Below are 17,045 nucleotides of genomic sequence, written 5' to 3'. Positions count from 1 at the left end.
ACTTTTTCCGTCCTTTACCATAAAACACCCAGACAGAGAGTTGCCATTGTTATGTTATGCATAACAACCAAAGCTCCATGTGAGCTAAACATGCAAGCTATTACCGGGCCAATGCCACCCAAATATCCCTTGACAAATCTATCAAGTCCCCTGCATATCTTACCCATAATGTATCATTGCATATTAATTAAACCTTGAAATCATACTCAGTTATCTATACACCATATACATGGTATAAAAAGTATTTTACTCCATAAATGAGAATTGCAAGATAATAGATGATTTACATATGAATAATACAAAGGATAATATAGTATGCAGTACAGTACATAACCTCAGAAGTGATTTTCTAACTTTAATCCCAGTAATGAATTAACCCTATGCAGTTGCTAAATAAACTTCAATGCAGATTCGATTCAATCTTTCACTAGTATATAACCTTGTTCATGCAAATATATGTATATATGTTTATATGTATGTGTGTATGTAAGGAAACTGTATGCATGTGTTATATATATTTTGCTATCCTCTGTGTACGTGTGTATAAGAATGTGTTATAAGAAAGCACATGGCTGGAAGTAGTGTGAGAAGTGTTATAAGAAAGCACATGGCTGGAAGTATGTGAGAAATGTACATGCGTGTGTGTAGGGGTGTTATAAGAAAGCACATGGCTGGAAGTATGTGAGAAGTGTACATGCATGTGTGTAGGGGTGTTATAAGAAATACTATAATTAAGGGTAAATTGTTGCCCCTGCACATCCGGCGAGACTACTACTCTATAGATAAATTGTGGAGGGCAATCTATCAGAGAAAACAATTATGTGTGTATGGATGTGATTATGTGAAAATACATGTGTGAGTATATAGAGAGAGTGTGCTATGTGTTAGAGCCTCATGGCATGGTAGCCAGGAGGTCATCCTTGTGTCTTTGGGTTGCTATGTATGTGGAGTGAAACCTCATGGCAAGGACTGATAGCCTGTGAGCTGTAGCTGAGACAAAGAGAGAGAGAGAGAGGATTTAAGATTCTTCATTGTCTTATCTAGTGTGAGTGTTAGCTCTTATAGATAGGCAGGAAAGGAAAGTTTAGGCAATAGAGTTATTATAGAAGACAAGTTATTATAGAGGACAGAGTACCTTGTACAGTCAGAGGTCCAGTGAGCCAGGTGTGTGTCTGTGTCTTGGATGGGAATGGCAGATAGAGAGGAGCTGTTTTTGGCTGTTTCAATATATATACCTCCTCCCATCATGCATTGCACCAGCTCAAACCCCCATACATCCACATTGTCTGTAACAAGAGACTCTGCTAGGTGGTATATCCTGTTTTAGCTCCTATTACAACCATGTCTGTTCCTTTGTTTAAGCTTTGAGCAATTTAAAATCTAAGTCTTCTGGCCCTTGCATGATGGCACTGAGATAAGTTAATATTGGAGCTCTTTCACACACTGTATATATTTATATGTGTGCATATATATAATATATATATATTTTATTTATATATATATATATATATATATATATATATACAGTGTATATGTATGTATATATATATATATATATATATATATACACACACACACTTATGTGTATATATGTGTCTGTGTGTATATATATATATATATATATATATATTTATTTATTGTGACACAGTCAGATTAGGGGTCCCTCTCCTGGGTAGAGGTCTCCTTCCTTACACACACACACAGCAGCAGGGAAGCAGCTCACCAGTCTGGATGCGAGTACAAGCTGGTCGGCGCCAGTCTTTATTGTACAGTGTAAGAAATAACATAAAGAAAACATGAACATAAATCCTAGCCCTGTCGGGGCACTAACTTCACAGGTGGTTCCCTCACTACCAGAACCTGGCAGGGCCTAATGCCCTCACCAGCAAAAAGGCACAGCACAACACTCACAGTTAGGTTTTCAAGTGTCTCTGAGCAAACTCCCTGCCTGCTCTCCCAGGTGAGACACTCAGCCCTAAACACACTAGGCTTATATTGGCCACTCTCAGGTGGAAACCCTAACAAGCCTGTTACCAGGCTGCGAGAACCAAAACCTGGAGTGGCCGTGGGTGGAGCCCTCCCTCTCCTCTCACCCACAACCCCCAGGTCCCAAACCGGCTTTTCAAAAAGCCAAAACTCAAGCCTGCTACACTGCAGACTTTCTCCTGGGGATTTTAAACACATAGGACAGGAATCTGGGATAAATGTCCCTGTCACAGACCACTTTACCAGTGATCCTATCACATATCCCCCCCCCTTTGTTTCGACCTATGGGGCGGAACAACTGAAGCCCCCAAACAATGAACGCGTGACAACGCGTCTGCTTTAGACAACAGGCCCCCATGCCTGTGTTCCACTGAAAATTGAAAAGTTTGTAACGCCCACTTTATGGCCAACGCCTCCTTCTCCACTGTGGCACCGGGTAGGCATCGAATTTTGAAACACTGTTCAACTTTCGGAAGTCATTGCAGAAACGCACACTCCCGTCTGGCTTTGGAATCAACACAATGGGACTTGACCATTCACTATGTGATACTTCAATAACCCCTAACTCTAGCATATTTTTAATTTCTTTCGACACCGATGCTCTTGGTGCTTCTGGCAAACTATAGGGCTTTAGATTAACTTTAACCCCTGGGTCAGTGATGATGTCATGTTTAACGACCGAGGTTTTCCCAGGTACGTCAGAGAACAGCACCCTATTTCTAACCAGAAACTCCTTGACCTCTCGTTGTTGAATTGCCGACAGGGTTTTTGCCATTGTCACTTTGGGAACTAAGGGCCCTGGACTTACTGGAGGGGCTCGGACGGCCGACAGTACCGTTCTATCTTTCCAGGGCTTTAACAGATTTATATGGTATATCTGTTCCGGCTTTCTTTTCCCCGGCTGGTAAACTTTGTAATTGACCTGTCCCACTCTTTCTAAGATTTCAAAGGGCCCTTGCCATTTAGCCAAAAGTTTATTTTCCACAGTGGGAACCAACACTAACACTCTGTCCCCAGGAGCAAAGCTGCGTAACCGAGCATTGCGGTTGTATACCCTCTGCTGTGCCTGTTGAGCCTGTTTCAGGTGCTCTCTCACTATTGGCACCTCTACAATAGGCAATGGAACTAGTGGACCCTTAAAACGTGGTCTGGGAGCATGATACTGACACTCAGGGCAGGATAAATCCTGACACATTGCCATGTGGGGATAGGACAAAGGACTATCAGGGTCTACGGGTTTACCATCAACTACCTTTACATTCTTCCTGGCTTTTACCAAAGTAGGGTCTTTCAACTGCTCCACGGCAAAGACCTCTCTTCTGACCTCTAAATCAGGCAGACGATCCACTGGCCCAACAACACTTCCCACCTCAAAGGGAGGCACATCAGTTGGCGGGCCACCGTCACGCTCTGCATTCTCTAGTTCGCCAACCATAGTAGAAAAAGGGAATAACTCTGACTCAGAAGAAACTCCCTCCTCCACTACATCGACAACCTTCTCAAATGGATCGGGGTTGTTCACCTCTGGAACAAAACGGCTTTCCCACACCTTCCAGAAGTGAGCAAAGTCTCTCCCCAATATTGCATCGTACACCAGACCATGCCCCAAACCCACAGAAACTATAGCAGAGCCACATGGTGTCTCGATGTTCACCTCGGCCGTAACATAATATCGAGTATCCCCATGTATGCAGGTCACACCAACAGTTTTCCCCTTATGCCTCAAGGGGTTCACCAGCTCAGCTTTTATAAGTGTCACCAAGCTACCAGAGTCTAACAGTGCCTCTACTCGGTTGCCATTTACAGTGAGTACACACATGTGCTTATCAGTCTCAGCCTGCCGGTCAGCCGTACAGGCTGTCTGTGCAAAGAAAGACCCCCTGCGGTAGACTTGAGCAGTATCACATTGCATAGGTTCAGTTGTAAGTGAACAATTAGCGGAAATATGGCCGAAGTCACCACACCGGAAACACTGAATCATATTAATGTCTGGTCGTTTACGGGGCAAGAACCTTCCTGGCCTGGCAGGCCTGTCTCCAGGTTCTACACCCTCAGTCTTAGGTACATTCCACTGCCCAGCACCCTTCTCCCCTGGAACAGTCTTACCAGTGTCTGTGGGAGTTCGCCGGTGCGCCATCGGGGCTCGGTGGGGCATACTCATCAGCTCCTCAGCCGCCACGTACCTCTCCACCAGCTCGACCAACTGGTCCGCGGACTTAGGGTCTGCATGGCTCACCCACTTGCGCAGAGTCGCGGGTAATGATCGCAGGTACCGGTCCATCATGACCCTTTCCACGATCTGTGGTCCCGTCAGCGTCTCGGGCTGTAGCCATTCTGAGGACAGATGGACGAGGTCATGCATCTGTGAACGTGGAGGCTTGTCCATATGGAACTCCCAGTGGTGGACCCATTGGGCACGAACAAAGGTGGTGACTCCCAAGCGAGTTAGGATCTGCTGTTTTAGTTTTTTATAGTCCTTGGCATCAGCCAGGCATAAGTCGAAATATGCTTTCTGTGGCTTCCCAGACAAAAAAGGTGCCACCAGACTTGCCCACTGCTCCTGGGGCCAACTCTCCCTTTCGGCCGTTCTTTCAAATGCGGCGAGATAGGCCTCCACATCATCGCCCGAAGTCATCTTTTGGAGGAAGTGACTGGCTCGTACGGAGTGAGTGGTGGTGGGAGGACCAGTATTAACATCTCTGGGCCGGGCGACCAGGTGCTGTACCACCTCTTTTATGGCCTGGCTGTTTTCCGCTAAGGCCTGGCGGGTTTCCTCAATGTTGAAGTCTGTTAGATTCCTGCTGAATTTTGTTTGTCTCCTGCTGAGCTGCTGTAGTTTGAAGCAAGGCCTTAATAATGTCCTCCATTTTGTCCTGGGGTGTAGGTTGGAAGCTGAACCTTGCCTCTCTGAGCATTGGCTGATGCCTCCTCTATGGGACTCCAAGGACACAGTGTTATTTCCACACTCACAAATTGGGCGTCTGTCCCTTTAATTTTTAAATGGAAAGTTATCCTCTCGCTGCAACTTCAGTGTGTGTGGATGCCCGCATTCTCCACCATATTGTGACACAGTTAGGTTAGGGGGTCCCTCTCCTGGGTAGAGGACTCCTTCCTTACACACACACACACAGCAGCAGGGAAGCAGCACACCAGTCTGGATGCAAGTACAAGCTGGTCGGCACCAGTCTTTATTGTGCAAAACAGAAACAACAAAAGAAACCATAAACATAAATCCTAGCTCTGTCGGGGCACTAACTTCACAGGTAGTTCCCTCACTACCAGAACCTGGCAGGGCCTAATGCCCTCACCAGCAACAAAAGCACAGCACAACACTTACAGTTAGGTTTTTCCAGTGTCTCTGAGCAAACTCCCTGTCTGCTCTCCCAGGTGAGACAATCAGCCCTCAACACACTAGGCTTCTATTGGCCACTCTCAGGTGGAAACCCAATCAAGCCTGTAACCAGGCTGCGAGAATCAAAACCTGGAGTGGCCGTGGGTGGAGCCCTCCCTCTCCTCTCACCCACAACCCCCAGGTCCCAAACCGGCTTTTCAAAAAGCCGAAACTCAAGCCTGCTACACTGCAGACTTTCTCCTGGGGATTTTAAACACATAGGACAGGAATCTGGGATAAATGTCCCTGTCACAGAACACTTTACCAGTGATCCTATCACAATACACATATATATATACACAGTATATATATATACACAGACAGTTTATATAGTTTATATGTATATACTGTATATACACACACACTGCACCCCTAAAGCAAGAGTCTAGATCTGCCCAGGCCCCCTGCTGGGCAATGTCACTGACGATGCACGGGAGGGTGCATCGTCAACGACATAGCGGGTACACACTGGCCGATGTGCCCAACATGTCGTCTGATCCGCCGCATCGGACGACATATCATCTGGTGCATACCTGGCATTACTGCAATGTGTATGATTTGGATACTGTGTTTTTACTATATCTTGTACCATATTCCTCTCAACTGCAGCGGCCAGCTGCATGACCCCATGGGTCACCTTAGCCGGTCGATGTTGTGCAGATTATCCAATGCTGCATTGGACAACGCAGCTCGGATAAGTAATGCACAGGAGATGTGATGTGTGCAGCGTTGCAATTGCGATCCTTGGTGTATCAGGCCCTGTGTCTCTGAGGTGGGTGGACTGCGCATGCACAGGACTCGTATGGCGCATATGCACAACCTGCGAGCTTGCACGCAGTGCCTCCAAGCTGCAGCATGATTGTCATGCTATGGCCTATTAGGGTCGGGGACGGGGCATCGCTGCCTGCATTTGCAGGTAATGGGGGGGTGGGGGTTCAGCTCTATTATCGGTGAGTGCCGAGGCCAGTGTCTGAGTCTTCTAAAGCAGATTTAGTGGCTTCGCAAGTTAGCAGGAGGTGGCCATTCTGAGTGTGGCCGATGCTGCAAAAATAGGGTGAGACACCGAACTTGAGACACCTCTAAGAGAAGCTATACAATTTGTTTCATAATTAGCTAATAGAGGTTAGTTTAGTAAACACAGATTGAAAAGCTTATCATGGTCCAGGCAATAAACAGTATAAAATAGGGCATAGAAACAACACAGACAACCTTGGTATACTATTTACAATGACTATTTCAATATGAACAAGGACAATTATATAACAAAGGTAAAACTAGAATACACTTGAGACTGATAACTACAGCATGTGTGTGTATTGGGTGGAGTTAAGGATTGGGCAAGCAGGATATGTCACACACAGGCTGCTGAGTTTGGATGCTGGGGGGGTGTGTCCACTTAAGGGGACACAACTACGTCCACTTGTTGCGCATATGCCACTGTGCTAACCGGGGTGTGTGATCACGGCATTAGTGGTGGTGGGAGGTTAGGCAGTTTGGATCAGTTAGATAGTTCATGCAGAGATAGAGATCACAGAGGAATCGACTGGCCAGTCCCATTGCGCATAAAATGTCCAGGTTGGTTGGGGCATAATTATTAAGGACTTGAAAATATCCTGACCTTCCCTGAAAATCCATTGGTCCCAAAGTGACTAAAGAGATGTCTTTTATCATGGAGGTAGCAGGTGATTCATCACATGACCGTAATGTGCCAGATAGAGTATTTGAGATTTAAGATTGCAGGAAGAAGCAGGGCACATTTCAGTGCTGAGTACACATTTCAGTGCTGACAGGAAAAGAGACACAAGTTTTTTAAAATGTTAACCAAAATCTTGGGAGAAGGGTTGGCGGGGTTAGTAGCCAGTGGCGGATCTACATTTTTGGGGCCCTGAAGCTTGAACTGTTATGGGGAACCAGCAACAATAGGACAACATTCAACAAGGTCCAAAGGGCCTTGCTGCCCTTGCAAGAACCTAGAGGCCGAAATGGCGGAAATGTAGAGACCCCCAGGGACTGAGAGACTATAGATAGATGTAGAAACGCCCCCAGAGAGTGAGACTGTAGATAGATAGATGTAGAAACTACACAGAGAGTGAGACTGTAGATAGATAGATGTAGAAACCCCCAGAGAGAGAGACTGTAGATAGATAGATAAACCCACCAGAGAGTGAGATACTGTAGATAGAAAGATGTAGAAACCCTCCCCATAGATAGAGAAACCCACTAGAGAATGAGACACTGTAGATATAGATGTAGAAACCCCCCAGAGAGAGAGACTGTAGATAGAGAAACCGACCAGAGATTGTGATACTGTAGATAGATGTAGAAACCCCCTCCCAGAGAGTGAGACACTGTAGATAGATGTACAAACCCCCAGATAGAGAGAGACTGTAGATAGATTACATACATAACCAAAACTTACTCACTTCCTCTCTAGGATCCCAGCTATTGATCCCCCTGAGTGGGATCTTTGGAATCCCCCCCGAGTCAGGTCTCTCCCCCATGCTGCGTGCTCCCGACTCTGAGCTGCATGCCATTCCTCAGTCAGATAAGTTTTCAGTTTGTGGTCAGCACTGCAGGGCCGACTTCTGGCAGATGGGACAGCACAAATGGAGATTGGAGCATCTAGTGGCACCTGGCAGTACTGCACTCAGCAGTGACACGGACAGCAGCTCTATAATCTACGCCCGGCCGGCTCATAAGAGCCATCCACTGGTTGGAGCTGTAGATAGTCTGCCAGCCAGTACTGATCGGGGGGGAGGGGGGGGGGGGGGGGAGGGGTACTCAGAAACCCTCCTACATGCACTACTGTAGAGCATATTCTAAGGTCAACATTGGCTTATGATTCTATCACTAAAATGACCATATTTTAATAACACACACTTAAAAAACACCATAGGTTTTGTTGAAAAATCCACTCAATAAAATTATCTGCTTCAGGGCCCCTCCAGGGTTAGAGACCCTGAAGCTTAATCTTCATTAGTTTCACAGTAGATCCGCCTCTCTCAGTAGCATAGGAGGAAAGTCCAGCGGGTCCCTGGCAGGGCCAGTCCCAAGCCTACTAGCACCCTGTGCAAGAATTTTTGGAGGCCACCACTAGCACACATCGGCCCTTACGGGAAAAAAACACACATGATTTAAAATAGAATTTCGATGTGCTCCTAGAAGTTGCTTTGATGATATTGGTTGCATAGTGAGAAATTCACTCAAAGGGGTAAATTTACTAAGAATCGAGTTTGGTCAAGTTTTATAGTTTTTAAACTCACTTTGCTTCACTAAAACTTGGGTGAGTATTTGCTTTAACAACTCGCAAATTTACAAATTTACAAATTTTACCTAAGTGAGCTTAGGCGAAAGTGAGTTTTTCGATGGTGAAGCAGATCAAGTTTTTTCGTCCAAATTGCGATTTTAGAGGAGAGTTTAGATACTCACCCGAGATTGCAGTGTTTTCTCTCTTCCAAACTCACCCAAGCAAGCAGCCTGCACATATCAGTGAGATATGTGTAAGCTGCTTGTGTTAAGACCTGTAAAAACGGGTTAAATAATCTAAAAAAAAATGACATAGGGTCCCCCCCAAAGCTTAACCAGCCCCAGACTTGCCAGCCAGTCCTGGTTCCTAAACTTATGGGGAACAAAATGAATAGGGTTCCACCATAATTTAAGAACCAGCACAAGGGCCAGACCTGGTTTTAAATATAGGGTTAAAAAAAATTGCATGAGGTTCACCCTATATTTAAAACCAGCTCCAGACCCTTTCTAGGGGGGGACTGATGCCACAGCCAGGAGAGCCCATTCACCGGGCCCCCCAGCCGCTAGTCAGCCCAGTTTTTTCGAGTTTGCAAACTCACATGAGTTTTAACAGTGAAAAAATAAAACTCACTTCCAAACTCACTCGAGTTTGTCTTTAGTAAATTTGCAAGATGAAAAAAAAGCCAAAACTCACGTGAGAATGCAATCTCACCCAAACTCACCCAAACTCGAATCTTAGTAAATTTACCCCAAAGTGTTTAATCAGATAGTACTGCTTAAGCACAGATTTGTTTGTACATTCTATTATAATTTTTTATGTGCTCATTAATTAAAGATAACTTTCTGGTTTATCAAATTATTATGGTATCCACATACTGTATATTTCAATCAGCTTATGTTACATATGGTGGTTGGAGCATGGAGGGCTGGCTGACAAAGTTACGAATGGAAAAAATAAATAATTTTACATAATTTCCGGTCATGACCCATTCGAAGGCTCCGGACATATGTCCAGATTTCAGATGATCTGCATTAATCCTGGTTAGGTCGCAACCCTACGCTCAGAGGATGCACAGATGTGGCACAGGGGATGCTGCCTGTCTATAGGAGCGTACAGGTGGTGGGAAGGGGAGTAAACAGTACCTGGGGATCATCTGATCAGGGTCAGGTCCCATAACCCAGCCCATAGTCAAAGCTCTGTGACAGCTGTTGCCCAACCAATGACCCGCTCTTTGGCCTGCTCTCCCTGCCCAGGGCTGGGGCAGCTCAGGAGCTCCTGCCACATAGAGCATATGGCATCATCAGCAGAGGCCGGATACTGTGCAGCAGATTCCACTGTGCACAGAACGAGGTGCTGTGGCTCAAGCTCTGACATCCTCTACATTACCAGTCAGTGCGCAGGCTCTGGTGTATTGGTTAGCAGCAGTGGCATCACTGGGGTCGGTGTCAGGTTCGCAGGCTCTGGTGTATTGGTTAGCAGCAATGGCGTCACTGGGGTCGGTGTCAGGTTCGCAGGTTCTGGTGTATTTGTTAGCAGCAATATCTTCACTGGGGTCGGTGTCAGGTTCGCAGGCTCTGGTGTATTGGTTAGCAGCAGTGGCATCACTGGGGTCGGTGTCAGGTTCGCAGGCTCTGGTGTATTGGTTAGCAGCAGTGGCGTCACTGGGGTCGGTGTCAGGTTCGCAGGCTCTGGTGTATTGGTTAGCAGCAGTGGCATCACTGGGGTCAGTGTCAGGCATGCAGGCTCTGGTGTATTGGTTAGCAGCAGTGCCGTCACTGGGGTCAGTGTCAGGTGCGTAGGCTCTGGTGTATTGGTTAGAAGCAGTGGCGTCACTGGGGTCAGTGTCAGGTGCGTAGGCTCTGGTGTATTGGTTAGCAGCAGTGGCATCACTGGGGTCAGTGTCAGGTGCGTAGGCTCTGGTGTATTGGTTAGCAGCAGTGGCATCACTGGGGTCAGTGTCAGGCACGCAGGCTCTGGTGTATTGGTTAGCAGCAGTGCCGTCACTGGGGTCGGTGTCAGGTGCGTAGGCTCTGGTGTATTGGTTAGCAGCAGTGGCATCACTGGGGTCAGTGTCAGGCACGCAGGCTCTGGTGTATTGGTTAGCAGCAGTGCCGTCACTGGGGTCGGTGTCACCCAGTATGTCAAATAGAATCCTGAAAAGGCATGCCTGAAAAAGGGGTTTGGCCGCGAGAAAGGGGGCATGACCTAGTGGCACGCTCCTGTTTTCTTCACTCTGGGGGCGTGCCCAGCACTCCCGAAGATGCTGGGCTGTCCCCAGAGACTCTTCCTGCAGTGCCAGGTCCTCCACAGTGACTGGGAGCCTGGTGTTGCAATATAAAATACAGTGCAGCGTCCGGCTACTGATCATTGAGGCATTTTGGTGTCACCCCCTCAGACAGTGACATCCGGTGCACTCCACACCCCCCTTAGTGATGCCACTGGTTGGCAGATGAACAAATAGTTGGCAAGTCGTTGGTCCGGGCATGGCAGCAGACTCATTGTGCCCACTATGGGTTGGTGCCACCTGTGAAGCTGCTCCGCTCAGACACTTTTGTTCACTTTGTTAATTACCTCCACAGAAGGGAGCTAAAAAGGAAATGCATTAGGTTTTGTAAATGTTTAAAAAAATATTCAAGGACAATATATATAACTTATCTATTCAAGAATAAATGGTCAGGCTTTTCTGTTACCAAGCTAAAATGATATACAGTATTATTCATTGATATTTCCACTACTGCAGGTAGCACAGCTGCTTTGGAGTCTGGAGGTGAGGGCAGCCCGACAATGCTGACGTTACCCCCCTGAGTCTCTTACTCTGCTCTTAGAAGATGCCCATCCTCTGCTAACAACAGAGTAGGAGCCCATGGAGGGTGGTGCCGCATCACTGCTCTCTCCCAAATTACACTAGGAGTTTCGTCAATAATGTGTTTTTTTCCATACAGATCAGTGTCGAACAGTGGACAATATACTATGAAACACACTAATTGTACTCTCACTTGGATAATATATATAATATAGTATTTTTTAAGATATGAAAATAATATATAGTTTTTTAAGATGTGACAAAATCATATATTATTCAGGAAACTCTGCATAGTTTGGTGTTGTTTAAAAGGGAGGAAATTCAGAATTCATATCTGAGTGGTATTTGAACATGAAATGTGTGTGTTGTTTACCAAAATAAAAGACCTCTATCTACCAGATGTATCATTTCAAAATTATGCATAAATACATGGACATATTCAGTGGATGTATGCCAAGACTTGTCTAGTAGTAATATAATCACCACCTATACGCATATTGGTGGAGGCAGACATCTGGTTAATGATGGAAAAGTACTCCTACAGAAGAAACAGCCAAAAATTGTTTCTATCTATCATTATGCTGCAGGAGAACATCACTGCTAGCTCATCATGAGTTGTTAGGTCTGCATTACTTACAATAATAGCCTTTTAATGGAAACCTTCGCCTTCAAGAAAAATGTTTGCAATGCTTGCCTTATGCCTTAATAATTCTTTTTGCTAATGAATCCCACATCAGTTTGCTTCTGCTTTCTGCTACGAGACTGCTGCTCTCTGATACTTTCTCTGTAATCATCTCCCTCAGACTGTCAAATGTGGGTGTAGCATTGCATTTGACAAGCAACTGACAGGCACAAAAAGTATACAAGAATATAATGATTTTGACTTATATGTTAAATAAGTATTTTCTTTGCTTTACTTATCTGTCACTTCTTTTTCTCTACAAACATTTTCAAAGGGGCAGTGTTAACATTTATACCTTCTACCTAGGGATGGCTAAGGATGTGTTAACCATCGATGGTCAAAATTGATGGTGCCATCCGTGATTAATATCAATGACATTAAACCATCGACCATCGATGACCATCCCATGTGGGGATTGGCAGGCGGCGAGCTCTCACTGAATGGGATGGGGTTACTGGTCAGCCGGTGGGGCTGATCCATTCCCTACACCAAGAGAAGGATTAAACACTGCAGTATGCCATCTACTCCTACCCCTGGTACTGTCACTGACACCGATTCACTGACACAGTGATTGAACATGATGTCTGTGTATCATGGTAAGGCAGCATGGTGGCATAGTGGTTAACATTACTGTGGGAGTGAGATTTTATGTGAATCCTATATGGTACTATTTTGTACCTATTTAAATAGTAAAAACATATTACAAGGGACGTGCAGTGAGGTCAGTGGCTGGGGAAGCACACATGGAGATGTGTCTGAGTGCTGGGAGCATGTCTCACCCCCTACTGACTGTAACTCTCCCCTCACTACACCAAGGTTCAGTGTCCACTGATTCTCCTACCAGCATCACTATGTCTTCTCTTGCTGCTGCTGATGGGGCTCCGATCTCTAAAAACTGCAGTGCACGTCCTGGTCACATGACACATCTAAGGTGTCCATCAGTGCTCAAGACACCCCCCCCCCAATATACTCAGAGGCATGCCTCTATTAGCTCTTCCTGTGCAACTTACTGCTGGTGGTGTAGCCCCGCCCACAGCTCTGCGACAGTGTTTGACTAGCAAAATGAAAAGAGAATTGAACAGGGTTGTCATTTTATAGTGCACTCATATCATTAAAATGTAACTCTTATTAATGACATTAAAATACACAATTAACGACCAGTTAGTGAAATAGTAAAAGATATAAAGAAATGTGAGAAAAGAATGAAAAGGTGTTTTAAAACCAGAAATTTATACCGTATGGTCCTCCACTTATTATATTCATAAATGTGGTAATATATATTATATATTTGTCTCTTTCACTCAATTATGTATCACTAAGTTCAATAAATATTCATTCCAACTGTCCTGATACTAGCCAGCGTTTTTGTTTTAAGTATTCCCTTGTCATTTGTTAGTGTATTATATTGTATACTTACCAGTGATCTCTAGGCTCATTACTTCCTAGGAAATATCACTTAATTCTATTCATAACATGGATTTACAAGACGGAATGCAGCCTAATATACAAAGTATCCCTTTTTAGAATTCTCATCTGGATATTGTATCTCTTATACAGTTCTATCCATTGTAACATAGATACATAAGTCAGAATACAGCCTTATAATATGAAGTGTTTTTTGTTGAGATCCTTATATGGTTATTTTATCCAATTCTACAGTTTATATATGTTTTGAGGATTCTACTATTCCTCCAATATAATGTAGTAGTATTAAAATATTTATTTGTGATAGAGCTATAGAGTCATTTCTTGAGGGGGTGTTTATTGCAGTTTTACGTTTTGGTAATAATTATTACTGCAGTATATATTCATCCACATATAATCATAGCTTTATGGTGTGGCATGCAATATTTATTAGGTCCAACCCAATGACTTTGTGTTGGTTCCAAGAACAGTATGACTATTCCATCTAATCACATTACACTAATGAAGCAGATCAAGTACACATATTCTTTGTTATTTAGTTAGAGTAATAGAGCAAGTCAAGTGCATATTATAAGAATCATAGAGCAAGTCCAGTATACATATATTCTGCACTTACTGTTGCACTGTATGCCTGCTCCGTCTGTCAGAATTTATACAGCAGAACGGATGTGCGCATATCCCGCACTTATTATTGCACAAAGTGACTGTATATTAACTTTTATAAGACAGACAGTGTGATATACCCCTTTTCCACCAAAATCCTGGGTCTGTCCCGGGATTTTTTACCCGCCATTTTGCCGGGTTGTACCCAGCTTAGACCCCGTTTCCACTGCACAGTCATCCCTGGTTTTTCCCTGGTCACCTCCACTTCCATTGAACCCAGGTAAGTCCAACAAAACCTGTGTATGTTATTAAAAATGGCTTATACTCAGGCCATTCTTAATGAGATCCACAATTAATTAGATTTTTAATGACATCCTTTATTATTTATCATTATTTGCTTTTATTATTTATTTAATTTTATTATATTATGATTATTAATAATAATTCTATTTTCATTATTATTTAATTTAATTTTTAATTACATCCTTTATTCAGGCGTCTCCTCTGGTCTCTGGGTGATTACATCAGCAGCCAGCATCAATCAGTGGCTTTTGCAATTACCTGGGTCATAAAACCCATATAAGAGATGTTTCCACTGCAGTTACCGGGTTTTACACACTAAAATCCCTGCTTGATACCCGGGAGCCATTTCCACTGAGCGGTCCCGGGTAGACACAGCAATTACCCTGGATTTTTAGGCAGTGGAAAAGGGGTAATATATAGCGCAAGACATTTGTGCATGATTGATTTCACTCATTCTAATAGATAGCATAATAACTAAATAATACTACAAATAGAAGATATATACAAACCTGAACTGTCTTATAAAAGTTAATAGATAGTCACTTTGTGCAATAATAAGTGCGGGATATGCGCACATCTGTTCTGCTGTATAAATCCTTCAGGATGGAACATATGCACAGAAAGATAAAGACTGCAGGGTATATATACACACGATCTATCTTATGAATGTAGGGTATATATACATACGATATATCTGATGAATACAGGGTATATATACACACGATCTATCATATAGTGTAATATTATATGCAGGATGCACGTGAATTATTGAAGTACTATATGAACTCTGACAGATGGAGCAGGCATACAGTGCAACAGTAAGTGCAGAATATATGTATACTGGACTTGCTCTATGATTCTTATAATATGCACTTGACTTGCTCTATTACTCTAACTAAATAACAAAGAATATGTGCACTTGATCTGCTTCATTAGTGTAATGTGATTAGATGGAATAGTCATACTGTTTTTGGAACCAACACACACTTATTGGGTTGGACCTAATAAATATTGCATGCCACACCATAAAGCTATGATTATATGTGGATGAATATATATGAACTGTGGTAATAATTATTACCAAGGTGTAAAACTGCAATAAACACCCCCTCAGGAATGACTCTACAGCTGTATCACAAATAAATATTTTAATATGGGATGTAGTTATGAGACCGGCGGCTCATAACTCAGGACTGATGGTAGCGCTCACCTTTCCTTCTCCGGACAAGCGTTTTTCCAGATGCCCCAAACAATCTGAAAGGGGATTCATGAGAAAAAAATAACTTTACCCCAGGCCTCAGCAGTCCAATCCCTGTACCTTTTGAAAAAAATCAGTCTGTCCCTGATGTTTTTCCTGGAGAGAAGTGGCTTCTTTTCTGCCCTTCTTGACACCAGGCCATCCTCCAAAAGTCTTTGTCCTGTGACATGCCTACAGTAAACCAACCTGAGACCATTCATGTGTGGGGTTGCTTCTCAGCCAAGGGAGTGGGATCACTCACAATTCTGCCTAAGAACACAGCCATGAATAAAGAATGGTACCAAAACATCCTCCAAGAGCAACTTCTCCCAACCATCCAAGAACAGTTTGGTGATGAACAATGCCTTTTCCAGCATGATGTTGCACCTTGCCATAAGGCAAAAGTGATAACTAAGTGGCTCGGGGTTTAAAACATCGAAATTATGGGTCCATGGCCAGAAAACTCCCCAGACCTTAATCCCATTGAGAACTTGTGGTCAATCCTCAAGAGGCGGGTGGACAAACAAAAACCCACAAATTCTGACAAACTCCAAGCATTGATTAGGCAAGAATGGGCGGCCATCAGTCAGTATGTGTGTCACAAGCCGCCTCGCTGCCAATGCTGTTTGGGGTGAACGCCGGACAAGCATTCGCTGAAGTCTCCTCCTTCCTACTGTTAGGATCTGTGGTAGCAGCATATTGTTGCAGTTCCAGTTTTAGTTGCTGCTGAGTCTCTGCACTAATTACTGCCTGTCTGTGTGCACTATCAGGTGCACACTGATTGATTCTCCTGTCTGAACACAGCCCAGGTGCTCAATAATCTGTCATTAGGGAAACTTGCTGTGGTTGGGCCCTGTTTCTGTTAAATTCTAGCCAGCCCTTCACTCCTTGCCGGTGATAGCGTTCACGTGTTTCCGGTTGTCATTTTGGTCTCCTGTTTCACAGTCGGGTTCCTAGCACCTAGCCTGCTTCCCTGTTCCTGTCGTTTGTGTCATCCAGGCGGCACGGTCTGTAGTTGCTCCAGCTGTCATTTGTGTCATCCAGGCGGCATGGTCTGCATTTGCTCCAGCTGTCATTTGTCTCATCCAGGCGGTACGGTCTGCATTTGCACCAGCTGTCATTTGTGTCATCCAGGCGGCACGGTCTGCATTTGCTGTAACTGTCATTTGTGTAATTCAGTCGACACAGTTTGCATTTGCTCCAGCTGTCGTTTGTGTCATCCAGGCAGCACAGCCCGCACCCAGCGTTCCGAGTGTGCAACCCAGCATCTTGTGTCAACCCGGAGACACAGGCCGCACATCAGAGTTTGCAACCATGCGTATACCGCTGGTGTCATCTTGGCGGCATTAAGCGCACCTCAGCATCCTG

The 17,045-nt window shown here is 44.4% G+C and overlaps 1 protein-coding gene across 1 annotated transcript in view; it reads left to right on the top strand.

Annotated features, from left to right (window-relative positions):
- The window catches only part of GLT1D1 (glycosyltransferase 1 domain containing 1), a 225,426-nt gene that overhangs the window by 47,387 nt on the left and 160,994 nt on the right, over nt 1–17,045 (top strand). The gene's annotated exons all lie outside the window — the stretch shown is intronic.

Source organism: Taudactylus pleione, unplaced genomic scaffold (genome assembly GCF_031769625.1).
Source record: "Taudactylus pleione unplaced genomic scaffold, aTauple2 ptg000282l, whole genome shotgun sequence".
Lineage (NCBI taxonomy): Eukaryota > Metazoa > Chordata > Amphibia > Anura > Myobatrachidae > Taudactylus > Taudactylus pleione.
Note: the sequence above shows the minus strand (reverse complement) of the source record. Positions and strands in the feature narration are given on the sequence as shown.